General features: G+C 38.5%; 1 long non-coding RNA gene and 1 pseudogene across 2 annotated transcripts in view; one reads left to right on the top strand and one right to left on the bottom strand.

Annotated features, from left to right (window-relative positions):
- Positions 1-24,184, top strand: part of LOC309609926 — an 89,642-nt gene that overhangs the window by 13,029 nt on the left and 52,429 nt on the right. The gene's annotated exons all lie outside the window — the stretch shown is intronic.
- On the bottom strand, positions 4,760-16,701 carry LOC309609881 (lysosomal dipeptide transporter MFSD1 pseudogene; annotated as a pseudogene). Its single transcript has one exon. The product of its transcript is annotated as a lysosomal dipeptide transporter MFSD1 pseudogene (transcript).

Genomic DNA, 24,184 nt, shown 5'->3' on the forward strand with positions numbered 1-24,184 from the left:
TCCATATCCATGACCTTCTTTTGTTCTAATTAGGAGATTTCTTTTCCACTCACATCCTCTTTCTTCCTCACTGAGGCCTCGGAAGTGCACACTTGTATATATTGATACAATATTTATTTCACTTTATGATATGTGGATATAAACCACTGGCTGGTTTAAGATTTTCTTTTAATCCATTTTTTTCTCAAAATATGGTTGCGAACTACCTGCATCAGAACCAGTCATGGTGATTGTTAAAAATGCAGATTTCATAGCTCTACAGTGGATCTATGAGTCAGCAATTCTGATGGGGTTCAGGGGTTGTATTTTAAAAACAACATGCCACTTAATTCATGTGCACACTAAATTTTAACATTAAGTCACTTGTGTAAGCTTCTAGTGTATTCCAAATGTGTTCTGTATTTTTCTAACTTGCATTTCAAAATGTAATTTTTTTGCAAGAAGATAATGCAAAGTGTTACACAAAATGTAGCTTAGTTGAAAGTCCAGCCCTGAAGGGATTATAATGGTTTATCTTTCATCTGTGAATGTGATGTTATTAACCTCTTATTAGTAGGATGTGTCCCTTTTGTTTGGCTGAGGATGGAAATAGGTGGTGATGGTTCTGGTCCCTCTTGTGTCCTTCAGCCTAACTTTGCTTGCTCAGTCTCTGACAGTGGAGCAGCAATTTCTTTCCCTACTCTTGGTGAAAAAATCCCTATGTTATTTGCACCAAAAACAAAAACCAACACAAAAAAATCCAAAACAAAACTAAATCTATTTACAGACTAAACTAAAAAGTATTAAAAGTAACACTTGGCATCTAATAAAAAATTATATTTTTATTAATGGCTTCAAGATTGGATGGTGTCAGAGAATTTCAGAAATGTTCTCTCTCTCCTGTCTCTACTCTTTTGACAGCTTTAAGAAGAGGAAGGGAAGCAGAGTGAGAGGCTGTAAAGGCTTTGCTTTTACTCATTATATGATGTTTGGAATGTCTCAGACCCCTCTAAGGTTCACTTTCCTCATTGTAAAATGGGAATATGTGATACAAGAATCCACTTTATAGATTTGCTGGAAGAATTAAATTAGGTAATGCGTGTAAAGCACTTGCCATAGTACATGGCACATAGTAAGTAGTTTTATTATCATATGCAAGATTTGTGATGTGTCTAAATCAGAGATTTAAGAAAATGCCAGCCTCAAGCTGCTTGTACGCTGGTTGTAAAGATAGTGCAGAGAAATACAATTATGGAGGACTCCAGGATGGGGGTGATGCCTTTGCATGTGTGTACAAAGTCCTGTGTCATCATTATGACAACTCTGATGAATGTGGTGTAATCCCTATTTTACTAGTCAAGGAAAGTTGGACTCAGAGACTTAGTGAAATGTTCAGTATCAGAAGCTAAAAGCAGCACAAGCAGAACTTAGACCAAGGATATTTGACTCCTAAGTGTAGTATTGAACATCCTACCTGCACCCTCATCCATTTCTCATAGCAGGTTGTGATCTCCTGAGACATCTGAAGGGCCCCGTCTGATTTGGAGGTGCCAAGATATGATCTCATCTATTTGTCTAATATATCTATTGAATCAGCAGGTTAGGGAAAAGGGCCATTTCCTGGCTCCCGAGAAATTGTAATGATTGTTCATTGCAACCCTTTGTGAAAGGGCTATAGTATGTGATTGTCATAAGAATCAGGATTTCTCCTGTCTCTTTCCGAAGAAACATTAAGGGAGAAATACATGTATTAATTACAAATCTTTTAAACAAATAAAATGACCAGTTTGGAAGCAGTTTATTCTGACTGATCAAACTATAAACATGAAGAAACCCTAAGAAGTGCCATTTGAGGGGTTAGAAATAATTTCACATAGACATTCCTGCTTCATTGTAGCGGTGAGTCATTCCATAAATATCCAGTGCTTGAAATTGGAGGAAGTGAAAGATAGTAATGCTGTGCTCTTTTCGGCAACTTAAAAACTGCTGGTTCTCCTAGAGAACGGACTTGTGGTTGCCGAGGGGGGTAGAAGGAGGGATGGATTAGGAGTTTGGGGTTAGCAGATGCAAACTGTTATACATAGGATGGATAAACAACAAGGTTTACTGTATAGCACAGGGAACTATATTCAATATCCTGTGATAAACCATAATGGAAAAGAATATAAAAAAAAAATGTACCAACTTCCCTGGTGGTGCAGTGGTTAAGAATCCACCTGCCAGTGCAGAGGATACGGGTTCGAGCCCTGGTCTAGGAAGATCCCACATGCAGCAGAGCAACTAAGTCCGTGTGCCACAACTCGTGAGCCTGTGCTCTAGTGCCCCCGAGCCACAACTACTGAGCCTGTGTGCCACAACTACTGAAGCCTGTGTGCCTAGAGCCCATGCTCTGCAGCAAGATAAGCCACCACAATGAGAAGCCTGTGCACCGCAACGAAGAGTAGCCCCTGCTCACTGCAACTAGAGAAAGCCTGCGTGAAGCAACGAAGACCCAATAAATAAAAAATAAATTTCTAAAAATAAGAAAAAATAAATAAAGTATACATATGCGTAACAGAATCACTTTGCTGTATAGCAGAAACTAACACAACATTGTAAATCAGCTATACATCAATTAAAACAGAAGAAAAAATAACAACCAAAAAAAACCCTGCTGGTTCTTGGCTGAGAAATGCTCTGGCTTAGCTCTTACCATCTTGTTTCTTGTGAAGGTAGGTGAACCAGATGTTGTGATGTGTGCCCAGGTCCCCCTTCAGGGCTGAGGAGCTTAGCCATCAGCAGCCCTGGGCTGAGGAAAGCCACCTCGCCAAGTTCATGATCCCTTCCGGGGGTAGGGAAACATCCAGTGACAGGTTAGCACCAGGTATAAAACCCAGTCCCCTTGTCCCAACTTGAAACAACTCGAGAACTGTTCCAGCCTCAGAGCTCCCTGTGAGTCAGCTTCAGCCTTTCTCTCGGCAGTATCTCAACCCAGTTTCTCCCTCTGCCCAATCCTGCTTCATTTCCTTACCCGACAATTCACATCCGCCAGTAAACTTCCTGAATCCTAATCTCTGACCTAAAACCTGTTTCCCATGGAGCCCAACCTGCAACAGTGGGGAACTGAGAAGGCTTGTTCTCACAGTTGTAGGGTGATACTCACAATTAGTGTACATAGTTGGCGTAAATACTAATAAGTGTAGTGTGATTCTGGATTGGAGCATACTGAAGACACACTTAGAGACTTTAGAAGTTATTTAGACCCATGGTGCCTAAAATTGAGATGTATATCAGAATCTCTTGAAGAGTTTTTTTTTTTAATTTGACTTTCTAGATTTTTGGAATAATAATCTTTAGAGGGGGGGCCCAGAGCTAACCAAAATAATTCTGATGAAACCAGTCTATGACTGACAAAGAAAAAATACTTCATTTCTAGATGACAAAAAATTATAGTCTCAAATGCCTACACCCTGATTTTTGTTGTATGTATTTTCTTTTCTTTGGCCACACCTTGAGGTTTTCGGGATCTTAGTTTCCTGACCAGGGATTGAACCCAGGCCCTCATCAGTGAGGGCACAGAGTCTTAACTCCTGGACCACCAGGGAATTCCCCCTGTTGTACATATTTTTAATGGCTGAAGGTGGAGGTTCTATAGATATGAAGGCATGTAGAAAGTGCTGGATAAATGGAATGAATGAGAGAATAAACCTGCCATTTACATAGGGGTTAATGATTACTGCTGAGTGGATGTGGATGTGTCTAATAACCCACGGGACGTTTAAGCAAACATTACCAGACTCTCAGTGACTAACACAGGGAAAAATTCCTAGTCGAGCTGCCCCCCTAAAGCACAGATTGCCGCAAGAAGTAATGGTGAGTTTTACATCATTTGAGGCTATTCAAGCAGAGTATGGCCTTTTGCTCCTTAAGTGGGGATTTCTGTACAGCGATGTAACTTTAGCCAAATAGTCTGGAAGAGTCTATGATGCAAGAGGCAGATGAGGAATGTATGTGTTCAGAGAAAGGCCAATTTCGGTGGGATCGTGTCAGTCAGTCTTGGGAGCATTTATTTAGCTGTGATTTTCAGTGGGTCAGCTTTGGATTAAGGCATGGCCTTTTCTAGGTCTTTAGTCAAAAATGAATGAATGCTCTGATAATTTCCTTTCTTTAAAAAAAAAAAAAAAGGTTAACTCTGGTCAATCCCAAATGGAAGGGATACTGTATGTGTGTATGTGTGGGAAGGAGTGTATGTGTGTGGGAGGGTGGAGTGGAGTGGGGAGATACAGCATGAGTGGTCTTTCTCCCACTGTGTGCCCTGGAGATCTCACACAGTCAGATTCCTCTGGGACTCTAATTGGGAGAACAAAGCTGTTTTTCTTAATGGAATTTGATCTTTTTGCTCCAGAGATGAGCTCAGAACAACAACAACAAAAGATTATCTTGTCTTAGAGAACAACTCAATATAGGTCACAGTGGCATAAGTTTCATATACTTAATTGAATCTTTTTATGAATGGCATTCCTTAATGAAATTTTTTATAGAAGATACAGTGTTTTCATTTACTAGCAACAAAAGGGAGAATTGCTTCATAGACATTTTAATAGAGAATTTATATATTGAAAACTGTGCTGCCTATTCAAGTGATTGTTCTGTAGATGTTCCCAAAAAGCAGGTGGGCTATCAGTTTGTGGCCTCAGGTATTGTCTTTAAAGAGCTCCAGTATTCAGAACTATGTGAACAGACATGTGAACCTACATATATATATATTTTATATATATATATTATATATATATATTATATATATATATTATATATATATATAATATTGATATATATACACACATATATATAATCTTTTCAGAAAAAACCATTTCTATATATATGTATATGTGTGTGTGTTTTATATATATCAATATATATAATATATATATATAATGTGTAATCTTTTCAGAAAAGAAACCATTTGGGGAGGAGTGTACTGTTAGGGTAATTTTTGAAGGCAAATATTCAATCATTTTGATTTGAGTTTTGAATTCAGTGATTGAGTTGAAGTGTGGTATAGTGGAAAGAATGATGAAACAATAATTCTGGTATTGATGTCATTCCCATTATCTCGGTGTGTGGTCATCAACAAGTCTGTTTTCTCTCTGAGTACTGGAATTTCCTTATCTCTAAAATGTTGGGGTAGGTGATCTCCAGGGACACTTCCAGGTGTAAAATAGAAGCTCATGTTATCTGAGTATTTAGTTTAAGACTTATTGGTAAACATATTCTTTTGGTTCTACATGAAGATGAAAAGCTATGGATCCATGCTCTTAACCACTACTGCAAATAATGATGTCTGTGTTGTAGAGCTACTCTGAGGATTAAAATGAGATCATATATTTAAAGTAATGAGTACAGCTCATAGCTATAGCATAGAAAACATACAATAAATGCTATTTTTAATGTCTTACAGATTATACTACCTTAACAAATTCCCCCCTCCCCCAAATATTTTTATTACTTAGACTCGTTAATCTTAGTGACAATGAACCTATTTGTTTTCTAGGAATGAATTAAGATTCCTAAATGGATGTTTCAATTTTTTGGGTAGTTGTGACTGATGAAAAATTATACCTAAGGTCCCCATTTTCAAGGCCTTATTTGAAATTTGGTGAAAGTTCTCTGATCAGGGATAAGATGTATTAGCATTTATGTACAAATATAAAATATTTTTATTTAAATTTTTTTTATTATAAAACCAACTTATAAAACTTAGCATATGAGGAAAATTCAACCGTCAAAACACATTGACCATTATCATTGTAGTGTGCCTCTTAAATCATTTATTACGTATTTAATTTTTAAAAATTTAAACAATCCAGTAGGTAGAATTTGGAATTCTGTTTTTATCATTTAATATGATATTATAAGCATGTGTCATGTAATTTGGTATCTTTACAAACATCACTTTTTAAAAAAAATAATTTTTATGTGGTCACTAGTTCCCTGCTCGCTATCACTTCTATTTATTGCCACCATTTATTTATTTTTTGGCCTCACTGCATGGCTTGCAGAATCCTAGTTCCCCGACCAGAGATTGAACCCGGACCCTCGGCAGTGAAAGCTCAGAGTCCCAATGGCTAGACCTCCAGGGAATTCCCTACAAACATCATTTTAATGGATGCACATATTTTAACTCTTGTTCTTATCAGCAAACCTGTTTTTTAAAAAAAATTTTTTTCTAGGTGTACAGTTTTATGATCCACACGTGATTATGTCTTTTAATAATTTCATATTTTCCTGTTGCATATCATATCGCATTGTCTAGAGCTCAAGAATTGCTAGTAGTTTAACATATTTGAACTAAGGCTCCACAGGATGGCGGTGAAAGATGACATAGGAGAGATAAAGTAGATTTAGATCATGAAGATCTAAATGCCCTTGAATGTTATGCTAACAATTTTGAACTTTATTCTGTAGAAAAGAGATGTGTGAAAAATGAAATTAGATCCTTATTTCACATCATTCAGTTCCATATGGATTACGGAGTAGATATGAAAGGCAAATATGTAATATACTTAGAGAAAAAAGAAAGAAGACTATCTTTATGACCTCAACATATGGAAGAATTTCTAAAACAAACATGAAAAGCAAAATCCATAGATTCTTATCAACAAATGGTTATTGAATACCTACTAAGCAAGACACTATTCTTTGTCCTTGTGATGTATCAGTGGTCAGAACAGAAAAGACAAAAATCCCTTTCATTATGGGATTTTTTTTTTTTTTAAATTTTTGGCTGTGTTGGGTCTCTGCTGCTTGTGGACTTTCTCTAGTTGCAGTGAGCAAGGGCTACTCTTCGTTGCGGTGCTCAGGCTTCTCCTTCTGGTGGCTTCTCTTGTTGTGGAGCGTGGGCTCTAGGCGCACGGGCTTCAGTAGTTGTGATGCGCAGGCTCAGTAGTTGCAGCGCACAGGCTTAGTTGCTCTGCGGCATGTGGGATCTTCCTGGACCAGGGATCGAACCCGTGTCCCCTGCATTGGCAGGCGGATTCTTAACGACTGCATCACCAGGGAAGTCCTCATTATGCGATTTTACATTCTTATAGTTTATAAAATACAAGACATAATATTGTAATACATAATTTGTAGTATTGTAAAATAAATACAATACATAATAAATTACAGTCAGCCCTTCCTTTCTGTGGGTTCCACATCCACAGATATAGAGGGCCAACTGAATGTACTATGACATTTTATGTAAGGGACTTAAGCATCCACAGGTTTTGGTATCCATGGCGTCCAGGAATCAATCTGTATCCATGAGGGACAACTGTATACAGTATATAAGAAGGTGGAAAATGCTATTTTCTCCCGAATCATTCTCCAAAACTCAGTCCTAGTTGTCTGTGTTTTTCTGTCAGTCTCTTTCCCTTAGTGATCTTAATGCGGTTCCCTGGCTGTAAGTACCATTTATATGATGATGGTTCCCACATTTTAATTTCTGGCCCAGAATTCCACGTTTGTATATTCAGTTGCCTACATGACAACTTCATTTGGATGTCCTATAAACATCTTAAACTTAACATATTCAAAACTAAGCTCCTGATTTCATCTACCAAACCTCCTCCACCCAGTCGTCCTCCATTCAACTAATACCAGTTCCATCCAACCAGTTGCTCATTATTTGGCTCCTGGTACAGTCTGGTTCCATCTCCTGTCATTATTTTTCCTAGCCTCTTGGGTCTCCTTTTTGTACTTTTTAACAAAGTGTTAGACTCCCACTTAGTCAAGGGCCTTTGCAGTGATTGTTTCCTCTGCCTGGATTATTCTTCCCTGAGCAATTGACATGGTGAACTCCCTCACCTTTTCTAAGTCTTAATGCCATTTTTAAAACGAAGCCCATGATGACTGCTCTATGCAGCTTTATAGCCATTGATCATTATTGCCTAGATTTGTTATTTCATTAATGATTTCAAGTCATGGTGTTTAATTCTATAAGTTCTTCTTTGTTTATTAGCTGGAATACTTTTATAAAAAGAAATAATCCTTCATCAATTATTTGGTTATCCTGAGGTATAATTATATAACAAAGGAGAGAGAAATGCTTGATTCTTTTTATGAAAAGACTTCTAACTTTTGATTGAATGCCTTCAATCATTATAGGATCATTCATATTTTATGTCAGTCCTCTTCCAAGTTATATTCTAATTTGCTCTGAATTTTATTTTTTCTACTAATTTTTAATTCCATAAGCTAGTCACTATAGATATTATTATTTGCATTTTATGTATTAAAATTGTTTTAATATAAGCTGTAAATGGTTGATTTTATCTTTTAACAGAATAGTTTATTCCATTTACATTTATTGTAATTAATATACTTGAATTCATTTCTACCATCTTAATTTGGGCCTTTTTTTCAACCCGCTTTTTTTCTTTTCTGTTATTGTCTACTTTTAGATTAAGTTGTTTTTCTCATTTTCCTCTTCTACTAATAAAGATATATGCACTTTATTCTAATCTTTTTGTAGTTACCCTCCTGCTAGACAATATAAAGACTTAGAATGCTCAAATTTTGATTAGTATTTTTGTTCTATCTTAATATTTTAACTGCCACATTAGATGCTGTCGCTATTGATTTATACAGTGCTTTTTCAGATTCACCTCATGTTTGCCATTTTCATTGATTGTTGGCATATCTTGCATCTTAGCCCTTCCCTAAGAAGTTATTTTCCTTCTTCATGAAGTACTTACTTTATACATTCCTCTAGTGATGGCTGTTATTAATAAACTCTTTGAGGTTTTATTCTTTTGTAGATGCCCTTATTTCACCTTTATTCTTGAAAGATAGTGTTGATGGGAATACAATTCTGTCTGAAAATTGTTCTCTCAGTGTTTTGAAGATATTCCACAATTCTTTTAGCTTCCATTGTTACTTTTGAGAGATTAGTCATCAGTCTGTCATTCTGTTGTAGGAAATCTATTTTCTCTCTCTGGTGACTTGTAAGATCTTCTTTTTGTTTTCAGTCTTCTATAATTTCACAACAATGTGCCTCAGTGTGGATTTCTTTTGATTTTACCCTCCTGGGGTTTGTTGCCTCCTGATTGTGAGGATTTATATATATATTTTTTACTTTAAAAAAAGTCTGGAAAATTATCAGCTCTTATCTATTTAAAAATTTCTTCCCATTCTCTTTAGTCTTTCTTGTAACTCTATTTCATCTTATACACCCTACCTCTTAAACTCTTTTATTTTCCATCTAATGGTTTCTCTGTGATACATTCTGTGTATTTTCTCACTCTGTTTTCTTGGTTTCTTAGCTCTTCTTTTCTCCCTAATTTTCCATCTGAGAAATTCTTCTGAATAAGTTCTTCAAAAATATTTTCTAGTTCTCTAATTCTCTTTTCTACTTTGTTTATTCATATATTTTAACCAATATTGTTTCTAATTTCAATTATATTTTCATTTTTAGAGGTTGTATTTGGTTTTATCTTCAAATCTGCATGGTCAATTTTGTTCCTTCATTTATACTTTCAGTACACTATTTCTTATATTACTACATAAATATATTTATTTTTATTAATTATATTCTTATTATATAATTACTTTTTATTCAGTATCTGGTCATTCTAATATATGTAATTGTTGCATGTGTGATTTTTTTCTCTTCTTGATTCTGCTAGTTTTTACTCATAGTTGCATGTTTCTTCTTTTCTTTGTTTTTGTTGTTGAGCTCCTAACCTTGGAAATTTAGATTTGGAAATTATTTGAGAGAGGGTTGGAATGTATTTCTCCAGAAATAATGTTTGTTTTTGTCAGGTGCCTGGGGGCACTACTGTCCTAGGGCTACTTTAAACTTCATTTCAGTTTGGAGTTTTTCCAATAACAGAGGTAATATAAATTTCACTTCTGATTCCACCATGGGACAGCCTATAAGTATGAGTTCTCCAGGGGGAATGTCTATCCCCCTTCTCCCAGAGCCAAGGCTACAGCAGTATACATTTGGTATCTTCCTGTAATTCTTTCCCTTTACTTCACTAACTTATGCTTTTATGCAGGATTCTTTGATTTGCTTTTCTACTTTGTAAAGAATCAAGGCTTTGTGTTCTTTCCCTTATGTTTGAGTCCCATTAAAACCCAATCACCAGAGAGCTATCCAGCTGGATTCCAACTTTTATGTGAATTTAGGCCTCTTAGGATTTCTTTTTTTGGGTCCTGCTAACCCAGTCATGTATTTTAAAACATGGTTTTGCATTTTATCTAGCTAAATTGACATGTAAGATTAAAAAATCTGAATAGATGAGAAACCATGGAAGAACTGTGAAGTTTTAAGAACTACCTTAAAAATGAGTTTTCTAGACTCAGAAGATGGTGTGGACAAGTACTTGGAACTGTTATGAAACTGACACTTCTCATATTCTATAAAAATTTTTAGATCATAGGAAAAAATAGCCTTAATACAAAACCTAATGGAAGATAGTTTCAATAAAGTTTGTGGGTCAGTCTCATTTGTGCCTATCAATTTAGGAATCTGGAAAAAAAGCACAACATTTTAAATCAGGGTTTATTTCAGGAAGACAAAGATAGTTGACTATCAGGGAATCTAATATGTAAAGGATAAAATATATATTGTCAGTAAATCCTGAAAAAGCATTGATTATATTGAACACAAATTTAGCATAAGTACTTAGTAAACTGGGAATAGAAACATTCACAACATAATGAAATATAGTTATTTTAATTCAGTAATTAATATATTTTTCATGGTAAAAACTTGAGTTTAGAGCCCAAATAAAAGTGTCAAATTAGTGGTTTTACTTTTGAGAATCATAGTTTTGTAGTTCAAGATGGGGAAAAAAGGAATCACTAAAAGAGGAAGATTAGAATTGAAAGAGAAAAGAACCAAGAACAGAACTTTGAAAGTGCCCATAATCGGGGTTAGTGGGGGGGTAGAAACTGAAAAAGATGTCGTTAAAGAGTTTGAGAACCTGGGCAAAACAGCTTCTTGGAAAATGTAATGAAAGAATTTTAAGAATAAGACAAGACCAAATGATGTAAAATATAGAATGGTTGAGAAAAAAAAGGACTAAGGAAAAAATCATTGGATTTGACTATTAGGAAGTCATGGTGACTTTTCAGAGTGATATTTCAGTAGAGAGATGTGGATAGAATACAGATTGTAGTTTATTGAACTGTGGACTCAAAATGGAGTAGATACGTGATTATACGTTTCCCCACCTTGTTTGTTGGTAAAGAATAAGAGAGAAACAAGATAGACCTCAAGTTTTGTTTTTGGTTTTTAAATAAGCAATGGTATTTATAGACTAAAAGGAAAGAAACTTGTATAGAGAGATTAAAGACTTTGATGGAATATGTTTTGGATATTAATACACTCAAAGGAAGTAAACTTTCAGATGGAGAGATTAAAGACTTTGATGAAATATTGTTTTGGAGAAGTCAGGAAACCATAGAGTAAAGAATTAAGTAGTAAGAATTAACCTTGCTATGGAAAGAGACACTTTATTATCTGAGAAAGAAAGAAAATATAAAAATATGTGTTGAGCACACAAAGAAATTTAGGAGTGGGAGGAAAGAGATTAAGAGAATTAATGTTTAGCCTTGATTTCAATGAAGTGAGGTCATTTACTGAGACAAAAGAAAGTATGAGTAGGCTTTTGGAGACTTGAAAAATGTAGGAAAAGTTCTCAATTGGTGATGTTTCATAGTAAATTAATCTAGGATGATTAAAAGATAAATTACCAGAATTAAGAGGAGCTGAAATAACATTAACTTACAGAGAAGAAGCTTAAAATGTAGTGTTTTCCATTATGGTATAATTATAAATGTTGCGGGTCAGGTTGCCTAGAGAGCACACTCTGAGACAGAAATTTGCAAACAGGATGTTTATTTTAATTTTTAAAATTTATTATTTTTTAAAGTGGCTCTTGTTTACATGTTTAATCTTAATGAACAGACCAACTCGGCACACTAATCTTCAGGACACAAACAAGGAGCAGGCAGCCAGGGCCACGGAGCCCAAGTCCACCGGGACAGCTGGTCGACCCGGCAGCAGGGGCCGTGGAGCCCAAGTCCGCCGGGACAGCCTGTCGACCCGCAGCAAACAGGATATTTATTGAGTGAATGCTCTTGAGATCAACACCTGTGGTAGAAGAGAAGGAAGCAGGATTGGGCAGAGAGAGCTGTGATGCAATCTCGGCCAAAGCTACCACTAACCTCAGAGGATGGGTGCCCTGCCGAGCTGTCCTGCATTGAGGACAGCTTGAGGGGGCCAGGCTGCTATAGCCCCATGTTGATCTGTCATTAATGCAGGCAGCCCCTGGTAAGAGGATGTGACCTTGGGCAAGAAGGCTGTCTTTAACTGAGGGCATTTATAGAAAGGCCTGATGGCTAAGGGCTGTTATCTGACAATACCTCTGTAGTGGGAGAAGCAAGTCTGTAGTCCTGAAGGGACAGAGCTTCGCATTATAGCATCCACTTCAGTCTACCCCTTACGCTACTTAAATCCACTTTTAAAGTATCACTTCTGGGAGGAGGTCCTCCAGCATTCTGTTGGACCCGTTTCTGTGGGGGAAGCTTACAAGAGGATAGTTAGTGGGATAAACCAAGGTCTGTATTAGTAAGCTGGGCTTGAGTGGCAATTGACAGTCATCCACTCCCATCTCTTTATCTATTATATGTTGCCCTCATCCTCAGCTTGCATCTCTTCTGGTCTAGTTGGCTTATCTTCTGAGCTAGTTGAGCCCCTGGTCACCATGCCCTTTTCAGGCTATGGCTGTTGCACTCACTGGTTTACCTTCAAATTTGGGCAAAAGAATACCCAGAGGTGCCCAAATGGATCACCGGGGTGCCAAATATATTCCACCCTGCCTTATCTCCTAATGATGATCAGGGTCAGTTATTCTTGACAGGATGATGATGCCCTTCTTGCATACTGCTGCTTTGGCAAAAGGATGCCAAAGTGCTTGGGTACCAACTATAGATTAAAAATTGCTGAGTCTCCTTTGGGAGCAGGAGGGAAGCCTCGACATCTAGTTTGAGCCAAGTGGGAAGCATTTGTCCTTAACAGGGAGGAGTGGGCCACTTCTACACATACTTGGAGGACTTAGAGGAGTCTATGGATTCTGGATTTATAATGCATCAACTTAGATGACTCCTATCCCATATCTCATAGTCCCATTTTTTGCCAGCAACAGCCTTGACCTTGGCATAGTGGATTGAGAAATTAATTTTCTTTGGAACTCTGCTAAGTACTGGGCCTATTCCTCAGCGTTTTCTGTCCTGCAGCTGCAGGAGATAAGATTATGTGCTGCCACGGAGACCTCCTGACTTTCACCCTTAGCTGTTTATTTTTTCCCCAAACTTTGGATTTTAAAGAATTGAGATGTAATTCACATATCATAAAATTCACCCTTTTAAAGTGTAAAATTCTGTGGTTTTAGTATACTCATGAAGTTGTACTTCTAATTCAAAACATTTCTATTTCAAAACATTTCCATCACCCCAGAAAGAAACCCTGAGCCCATAATACTCTTCATTCCCTTCTTCTAGCTTCTGTAAAGCACTAAGCTACTTTGTCTCTATGGATTTGTCTATTCCACACATTTCATATAAGTTTTAATGAAATACGTGATTTTTGTGTCTGGTTTCTTTTACTCAGGATGTTTTCAAGGTTCATCCATATTATAGCATGTATCAGTACTTCAATTCCTTTTTATGATTAAATAATAATCCACTGTTTGGATATAGCATATTTTGTTTATCCACACATCAGTTGATGGACATTTGGGTTGTCTCCACCTTTTGGATGTTACAAATAATGCTGCTGTGAACATTCATGTACAAGTTTTTTTGACATATATTTTTAAATTCTCTCAGGTATACACATAGGAGTAGAATTGCTGGATCATATGGTAACTCTATGTTTAACTTTTTGAGGAACTGCCAGACTGTTTTTCAAAGCAGCTGCATGATTTTACATTCCCATCAGCAATGTAGGAGGGTTCCAATTTTTCCACATTATGGTCGACACTCGTTATTGTTTATATTTTTGACCAGTCACCTAGTGAGTGTAAAGTGGGATCTCATTGGGGTTTTGAGTTGCATTTCCGTAATGACTCAAGACAGCATGTTCCTTTTGTCCATTTGTATATCTTCTTCGGAAAAATGTCTTAGTCCTTGCTCATTTTTTACTTGGATTGTCTTTTTGTCATTGAGGCGTTCTTTGGATATTAAACCCTTATCAGATATGTGTTTGGGAAATGCTTTCCCCCATTCCGTGGTTTGTCTTTTCACTCTTCTGATAGTGTACCTTTTTTTTTTTCTTTTGCAATGTTCGTTTATCCTTGTAGATATGCAATTATCATAATTTACAGGACTTTTTTTAGTAATTAATTGGACTATAAGAAAAACCATACAGAAAGTTTGTACCACAAAATTATGTCCCTAAGGGATTAGGGTCCTCAGTAACAGAAATAAAGAAGCTCAAAAGGGTCACTGCTCAGCAACTTCTGGTAACTAAAGAGAGCAGAACACAATCTGCTATTTGTGGAAATGAGACTTCATAAAAATATCTTCCAAATGTTCCCTATTACAAAAGGGAATGCCTATTAAAATGCCATTGTTTATTCTATATAAAATATCCTTTCTACCCCCTCAAAAACTTTTTTTTTGCTTTAAGATAAAGAAAAGGCCATATTCCTAAGATACACTTTGTGGACATTATCTCAATACAAGATCCAAAGATTTCCATTATTTACTGTCCTTACTCAAAATCACCTGCATGTACCAGATGCAATTTTCTAAACTTCATCATTGATGAGCCTATTCCAAAGCAGAATTCTTCAGCAATACAAAAGACACAGACTAAAATAGTCCTCACAGTTATACTTTAAAATAGATGTATTCAAAATATAAATATAATAATTCCCCAGACCATTATTTTTCCTAACGACTAAACTCTAAATTTAAAAAAAAAAAAAAATGGAAGTTTTCAAACCAATGATGTGTGCAGCCCATTCTCATGACACAGTCATTTAAACTTCTCATTCTGCATGAGAAAGTTTCATTTCTTCCCTTTGTCTTGCAGAATAATTTAGGTTCCCACCTTGGGCACGCTTCACCAAGTAGAGTAAGACCACAGATAAAAGAGAGAAAGAAACACAGGCAATGAAGAAAACTTCTAAAAACAGATATCCCCAAGTATCCAATATCATGCCAGCAGTGATGGAAATGACTGCCAACCCAAGATTCTGAATGGGCTGCATGAAGCCATATGCAGTTCCCAGTTGATGTTTGGGAACTACAAATGCCACCGTTGGCCACAATGCACAGGCAAGCAATGAGTAGAGAGTCCCAGGAGACACATAGCAATCCAAGGGTTCCACAGCCTGAAGGCCAGCATCATGTGGGAAGCAAGAGTGGTCACCACTGCACACACAACCCAGATGATGTTCTTTCCTGTTTTATCCACCAGAAGCCCAAATACTGGGGACATGGGAGCTGATATTACATATACAATACTGTTAATAGCACTCGCTCCCTGGGAGGAAAAGCCAAATTTCTCTGTAAAGAAAACTTTCCCAAGTCCAGTGAAAGGGAACACAGCAACATAATAGCAGACACAGATGATAAATATGAGCCACAGGGGTAAGGAGAAGTCCTTCACATCAGTTAACTTGATAACTTCAGCTGTTTTTCCTTGTTCTTTATGAAGGATTCATTCTGCTCTCTGATCCAAGTAAGCAAGGGCCAAGGCACAGACTAGTGAAAGAATACATGTTATACCCCTGATCATAAGTGTGACCCCAAGGGTTGTGTGACCAGCAGAACCCAGTGAAGCTTCAACCTTAGAATACAGCCATCCCATGAGGTTCACGTTTACTGTACTTACAATTCTAGCCATGCTAAGTTGGAGTCCAAACACCAAGTTTAATTCTTTGCCTTTAAACCAACTCACAGCATATGTATTCTGGGCAACTGCTAAGGACTCCCGACCAATCCCAAACACAAACCTTCCAAATTCCATCAGCCAAAAAGCGTGAAATATTCCACCCAGAGCAAAAACAACCTGTCCAATGCAAACAAAGCAACTAAACATAACGGCGCCCCATCGTATTCCAAATACGCAGTTTATCAAAAAGCCACCAAAGAAACACAAAACTACATTGGGCCAAGAATGCCAGGCATACAGCATCATGAATTTCGTGGTATTCACCTGCATATCCCGTTTAACCTGAGTCTGAAGGGCAGCAGGATTGTCATAGCAAAAATAGCTGCCGAAACCAAGGAAGCACATCAGCAACAGCACCAAAAGCCGGTGCTCCAGGCGACTGGGGTCGCAGAGGGCCGGCAGCGCCCCGGGGGCAGGGGGGGTAACGGGGGCGCCTCTGCTGGCCTCGTTGGGGCCGCCAGGCAGCAGCGCCCTCGCTTCCTCCTCCTCCTCCTCCATCGGGCCGATGGGAGACCGAGAGACGACAGTGACTCCTGATAGTGTACTTTTGATACACAGAAATCTTTCATTTTAGTGAAGTTCAGTTTATCTAATTTTCTTTTGCTGCCTGTACTTTTGGTTTCATGTTTAAGAAACCATTGCCAAATCCAAGGTCGTGAGGGTTTGCCCCTATATTTTCTTCTAAGAGTTTTATAGTTTTAGTTCTTTATTTATTTATTGAAGTATAGTTGATGTACAATGTTGTGTTAGTTTTAGTTGTACAGCAAAGTGATTCAGTTATATATATATCTATTCTTTTTCAGATTCATTGTTAGATTATTACAAGATACAGAGTATAATTCTCTGTGCTGTACAGTAGGTCCTTATTGGTTATGTATATATATATATATATATATATATTTTGTTTTTTGTATTTCTTTTTTTTTTAATTTATGGCTGTGTTGGGTCTTTGTTTCTATGCGAGGGCTTTCTCTAGTTGCGGCAAGTGGGGCCACTCTTCATCGCGGTGCACGGGCCTCTCATTATCGCGGCCTCTCTTGTTGTGGAGCACAGGCTCCAGACGCGCAGGCTCAGTAATTGTGGCTCACGGGCCTAGTTGCTCCGCGGCATGTGGGATCTTCCCAGACCAAGGCTCGAACCCGTGTCCCCTGAACTGGCAGGCAGATTCTCAACCACTGCGCCACCAGGGAAGCCCTATTTTTTATATATAGTAGTGTGTGTATGTTAATCCCGAACTCCTAATTTATCCCTCTCCCCCTTCCCTTTTGGTAACCATAAGTTTGTTTTCTGTGCCTGAGTTATTACTCAGCCATAAAAAAGAATGAAATAATGCCATTTGTAGCAACATGGATGGACCTAGAGATTATCATACTGAGTGAAGTAAGCCAGGTAGAGAAAGACAAATATCATATGATATCGCTTATATGTGGAATCTTAAAAAATGATATAAATGAACTTATTTATAGTTTCAGTTCTTAAATTTAAGTATTTGATCCACTTTGTGTTAATTTTTGTATATTCTGAGTTAGAGGTTCAACCTTATTCTTTTGTATGTGGAAATCCAGTTGTCCCAATATCACTTATTCAAGAGACTATTCTTTCCCTATTGAATAGACTTGGTACCATTGTCAAAAACTATCAATGTATGAATTTATTACTGGACTCCATTGATTTATATGTCTATCTTTATGCCAGTACTACCCTATCTTGATTACTGTATCTTTGTAGTAAGTTTGAAATCAGCAAGTATGAGTCCTCCAACTTTATTTCACATATAGCTTTTAATTAATGATTTATAACCACCAGACTTTCATTCTTTTTCTCCAGAGCATAAATTCTCAGAAACTGCTCTAATTATATTTTTCTTAGAATGTCTATTTCCTCAGATTCTCCAAGTCCTGATACATTGCACTTGCTAAACCATTTCTTCCCACTGGTGTGTCATCCCAGTTCACCACGGGTGAAAATAACAATTGCACTGTCTACTTTGATCCAGGTTTCTTAGAATCTAGTTTTATAATATTCTTCTGGCTGCTTCTGGTCCATGTTGAGTAGGTGGAGGGCAGGTAGGAGGACCTGGAGTTACCTGAGATCCACCACCAGTGATGGGGTTCTCATTGCTAGTCAGCCAGAGAATATTGAAATACCAAAATCTAATCTTCATATTTGGTTTCTCAGAGGGTACTGGTACTAACTGAAGCAGACTCTGAGACAGACATTAGTGTGCAGGGAACTTATTAGGGGCCCAGTATTTGTTGGGGAAGGAAAGGAAGAGGCATTGGGCAGAGGCAGAAATTGGGCTGTGATGCAGTCTCCACATAGCCTCAGCCAACTTCACGGGGAGCTCAGAAGCTGAGGAGGCCCTGCAGAGTTGCCCCGAGTTGGGATGAGAGGGTCAGTAAACTTGTGTACGGACTAGTCATCTTATGGGCTTCTGTTTATGGGGGATGCAGCTGTCTTCAGCTGAAGTCAGTTCCTGGAGAGGGCTGAGAGTTGAGGAATCTGCCAGCAGCTCTTACAGCCACTGGGAAATAAGCCCTTCAGCCCTGAAAAGGGGATCTGAATGCTTATCACAGAGCCCACCATCAGAATCTGTCAACCAAGAAATATAATTCCAGTGATATGTCTGAGACAGTTACAGGCTTTTGGCGTCCTCTTAGTTTCCCACTGATATGAAAGAGGGGGTTGGAGAGGAGGAAGGCATCAGGCACTGGCGGTAGTACAGGACCAAATCCAGGGGGATTGTAGAGAAGGCTAAAGCCGCTGAGGGGAGAGAAAACAGTTCTCTGATTCCATGATTGCATCCAGGATCTGCTTTCACTCAACTGTGAAGAAATGGAAGCAGAAGGCTATATTTAATTTAATATAATTTAAAAATGTTTTCCCTTTACACAATAGAAATTTACCTTCTCACAATTCTGGAGGCCAGAAATCCAAAATCAAGGTGTCACCAGGGCTGTTCTCCCTCCAAAGGCTCTAGGGGAAGATCCTTCCTTGCCTCTTCCAGCTTCCGGTGGCTCCAGGTATTCTTTGGCTTGTGGCTGTGTCACCATCTTCTGGCCTTCTCCTCTCTATTTTCTCCTCTTCTGTTTTGACTTCGATATGGTTTTCTTCTCATTGGTCTGATGTGTAGTCATTGCTCGGTTAGCCTTTAGGTTTTTTCAGAGGTAGTTGTTCCATATGTAGCTGTAGAACTGGTGTATCCGTGAGAGAAAGTGAGTTCAGGATCTTTCTACGTTGCCACCTTGAACCAGAACTGCTGCATTTTATTACGATTATTTGTCTTTTTGTTCCTCGGGAACTTAGCAGAGATCTTCTCTAACCCTGCAGCACCGGTGTGACTTTGCATGGTTTGTGAAGATTTCTTCACCTAAATAAAGGAACTTTATTTTCAGAGGATTCTTGTTAGAGGTGTCATTTTGTTGGAGTTCACTTAGTGTCAATGACGTTGATTTATTGGTGTTGCATGTTGGGTCCTCCAGGATTCACGCTCTGAGACAGGGGTTATTGTTATGGTTGTATATTAGGGAGTTTCCTTGGGGTGAGACCTATAAGGGTTGGGCAGGTGAGGAGCCCAGCTAGATATAGGCCCAGGCTGGCAGCCTCTGCTGACCCCATGGGGAGCTCTGGAGCTGAAAAGGCCTGTCAGAGATGCCTCACATTGGGCCAGAATTTCCAGTCCTTTAGCCCTTGATTAGACATTGTATGCAGGCTACTCCTGGAAGGGTGTGACTTTGGGTGAAGGGGTTCAGTGTGGCCGAGGCAGAGGGAATCCTGAAGAGGCTGCCAGGCAAGGCCACACGCTCCGACTTTCTCAGTGTCACATGGCTCATAAGTGGTCAGGAATCTAGATTTTCTGACTCCTACTTAGGAGATTTTTCCTCTCTCAGATGCTGCCCCTCACCTCGTGTAACTGCACAGTGGGACCAGCACCAAGCTTGCCACTTGCTTTCTGGGCCTCATTCTTGGCGGCAGTGGTTGAGCTGTGTGGACTTCATGTGAAAGTAATATTTTTGAAAGACCTCAGGCGGCCTAGGTTTAGCAGAGTCAGCTCCAGGATTGGCCGAGGCAAAGCATTCCTCGAATGGATTCGCTGCTAATTCACCAAGTTCTCTCGGACAATTTATAATAAATCTGAAGGGACACCGAACCAGCCAGCTTGCTTCCCATTTTTGTTCATTTCCAGGGTGGATACGGAGTTTGGCGTCTCACTGGCTCTTTTTGCTGCCTGAATATGTCAGTCTTGAACTAAAAATAGCCTGCAGCTTACTGGGGTCGATGTGGGTTGACTAGAGCTCAACTTCTCAGCAGCTCTGAGGAGGTTGGAGAGGAAGATGAAGGGGATCATTAAAGGAAAGAGATTTTATTTAGTGGTTAATATAGATGGCTTTGAGCTTTAGAAAATAAGAGTGATTGCTTCATGAAGTCTAGGTTAACAAAAAGGAGGTTATCAACATTAGGAGACCAAGGAATTGTTTTGCAGACGTGTAGGCACGATAGGAGAGAGGCAATGACTGATGGCTTAGGAGGCACTATGGAGGTAAAGCAAAGAGTGTAGTCCAGGAGTGGATACGGAGTCAGTCTCTGGATACTAGTTCTGATTCTGCTACTTACTAGCACATACCTTTGGGTCAAAGTCTTGCTCTCTCTCGGTTTTAGATTTTCCATCTTTAAAATGGGTCCGATTACATATGATTTGCCTTATTCCTTTGATTGTTACAAGGAGCAAATGAAATAATAAATGTAAATGTGTGAAGTTCCATAGACAAAAGAATAAATTTCTAGGGCTCTCTCACATGAATCTCAAGGCTTTGGGCAATTCTTGAGACTCTGGGATACATACGAAATGGATAGAGTTTGGAAGTTCATAGATCTGGGAGGTCCTAATTACCTCAGAAAGCATGGTTTAGAGGAAGGAAACCGGTTTCTAGTTCCTCTTCTCTAGCTTCCAGGAGTCTTGATTCATCTGTTCTTTTGGAGGTTCTCTGGAAATTGAGACTTCACTGGGCCCTTATAAGTGGCTTTAGTCTGTTTGGCCCTGTCTCAACTGTCTTGGACAAAATGAGGTTCTCTTGGAGCAACTAAAAGTTCAGGAAATGAGTCAGAATGACTGATAGTAGCTAGTGGTGCAAGATGATGCGGCTCTAACAAACATATATTCTTTGTGGAGAAATTGAAGGTTTGAGAAAAAACTCACATCTCTTGTGAGAACTCAGTCAAGTAATAATGAAATTTTGGAATGAATATTCTCTACAGATTCCTGATGAAGATACGTATATGAGAGGACCATGATGTTTCATGGAAGACATAGCAGAAGCAGGACTCATCTGCTCTATTGAAGTAACCTTCTGACTCATCTTACTGTGTCTAGTTTCCTCTGTTCCAGTTCATTCTTCACACTGTCGAAAGAGTTACCTCTGTAAATCTGCTTGTGCTGTTTTTCCTGCTTAACTCTGTTGCTTTCAAACTAAGGCCTAAATTCTTCAGTGTAGCATATGCTAGACTCTAGGGCAGGGATTTTGTTTGCCATGTGCCTACATTATCTAGGATAATTTCTAGCAAATAGTTAAATGCCCAATGAATATTTGTTTATGAATTAATAAAGAACATTCATGATTTGGCTTTAATCCACCTTTTCAGTTACCTCTCCTGTCTCCTCTTGCTCCACCTGTTGGGGACAAGTGACTCGGTGTTCCCAAAATCAGTTTGCTTATTTCAATCCGTGTCTTTGAAATACTTTTCTTGCTGACTGGAATGATCCCCTTTATCACCTGTGGCTGAAAAATATTCTTTTGATTCTTTAATATTCAGCTCAGTTGTCACCACTTCTTTGATGACTTTGTTGACCCTCATGGTCTATGTTCCATTCAACTTTGTTCTGCAGAGGTCACACTTCAAATGCTGTAAAGCACTTGTGTCCACGTCTGTGTCCCTCACAAGGTCTTATCTTGCTTATCTTTGTCAAGTTCCTGGGCATAATAGGTGGTTAATTAATGTGTGTTGAATGATCAAATGGATGTATTTTATGATGAACCGGATAGCTTAGTGATAAGTGTACCATATTCTCTGCATGGGCTATAATTAAGGAACTGGAATGAAAGACAGGTCAAACAGTACGTACTGTGTTCAAATACTGCTTTTGTTCTCGGTTTCCAAGATGAGAACTAGCAACATGTTTCATGGTCACAAATCTTATGGGCTCAATGGCTAATCACAGGTTTAAACTCTGGTGCTAATGAGGTTTGTTCTCCCCATGAAGTATGCTCTGTCATTTGGGAGAAAACTCTCTTCGGAGGGTACTGACTGAGCTACCAAGCTCTGGCTCAGTATTTCACACATTCCCAGTAATAAGTCAGTACAATTTTTCTTTTACTCCTACTGCAGGAACAATTTAAAGTATTTGTATATTGGATGGCAGGACTTTGTGTAACAGACTAGATTTTGTGAGACAGCGACTCAAAATAACATGATTTAGTGTCTGACATAGTACCTAATACAGTAATATATTCATTAACTATTAAATCACCTTGGAAATAAATTCTTACTTGTTTGGATCTTTATTGGAGAGGGGCAGTTATGATCTGTGTTAAAAATGGAGACATATTTCAAAGTTAAGCAAAGCCCAGGAGAAAGTTTTTCATTTCTCTTTCCCATGTTTCATATTTACTGGTCTTAAATAACTCTTTAGTTGGTTAGAACCTCTTTAATGATAACCAGGACGCAGAATTAATTAATGACTTTTTAGCATTGTGAGAGCTGGGGACAAAACAGAATGTTCTGGATCCTCAGCAGTATTATATTATCATGCCTATTTTAAGGATCGCATATCACATGTGATGCCCCATCACCATATTTTGATTATTGTGGGATATCTGGAATTAATTTAAGACTCAGTCCTTTACTTTCTTACCACCTCCCTGGTTAGCTATATAGTGAGAGTATAGTTAATTTTTAGCTCTCTCAACACAGATTGTTCCAAATCTGCTGTTCCACTATCAATTTTCCTAATCTAGTCTATGTCCTTGTATGCTGGTCTGGCTTATTTATATGTTGCAAGCTCTCTGTGCCAAAGGAATCCATCTCTGTGTCATCTGATCTACATAAAAGTCTTGTGAAGTGAATATTGTCCTTCCTATTTCATGGAAGGGAAAATGGGCTAAGAAACATTTGCAAGACCATACTACTAGTATTCATTCATTCACCAACTATTTAATGAGCTCAGTGCAAGACACTGAACTGATAGTTGCCAAAAGGAGGTCTTTGCTCTCATGGAGCATATATTCTAGTGGATGTAAGTTATAGAGCCTTTGACTTCAAGACTGACACATACCCAAGCACCCCAGACTGTAAGATTCTTGAAAATAGGGACCCTATTCAGGGACTGTATCAATTCAGTTACTGAATTGAATGGAATTCTGGCAACTAGGATTTATTCTTATCTGCTATCCCTTGTTTTCTCCTTAGTGGATGTTTAACAAGGTGAATACATACGTGTGGGTAGAACAAATGGATAGCCAGTTCCTAAGCTGGTATCCTTTGATGACTTTTCTTTCCCCCAAATTCCCACCACTGGTCACTTAACTGAAGGTACTGTCATATCTGGCTTCACCTAATAAGCTTCAAATGTATGTGGTATGGGAAATGCATAATCTAGTAACTTAATACCTCAGTACAAATTAGTTTATTAGGTAAACAGCCTGTTTTGGCTAGAGGGGCCCAGGTCTGAAGCATATGCCAAGAAAGTAGAAGTCCAGGTAGGTTGTTTTGACTGAGGCGTTTGTTTGTTTGTTTGTTTGTTTTTCTTCAAGTGAAGCTGGGTGTGGCCTAAGTAACTAGGATGAATCACAAGGCCTGGGGCAATGAAGGTGAAGATGTGTATGGAAGTATAGACCAAGTGCTAAGGAGCTTCGGATGATATATGGGCAGTGTGTGAGGCTGCGTGTGTGTGTGTGTGTGTGTGTGTTTCACAGCTTTGCCTTAAGCACAATTTGTATCCAGGAGTTGTCATGTGTAACTAAGACAATAGCGCCCAAGTGAAACTTGTGTTTCTCCTTGGATCTGGCTGCTGAAAGACTGTACAATTTATGTAGTGCTTTCATTAATGGGACCCCATTATAGTTCCTGGGTTAGCTTGGGTCAGCAATGCATCAGAAGGCCAGTGCTGTATATTACTCACCAGCTAAGAAGATGCTCGCAGTCATGTATTACCATGACAGTAGCTTCTACTCCGTGGTGCCCATCTTTCACTTAAGGAAGAATTAAGGGAAGAAA

Source organism: Balaenoptera borealis (assembly GCF_965194805.1).
Source record: "Balaenoptera borealis genome assembly, chromosome: 13".
NCBI classification, from domain to species: domain Eukaryota; kingdom Metazoa; phylum Chordata; class Mammalia; order Artiodactyla; family Balaenopteridae; genus Balaenoptera; species Balaenoptera borealis.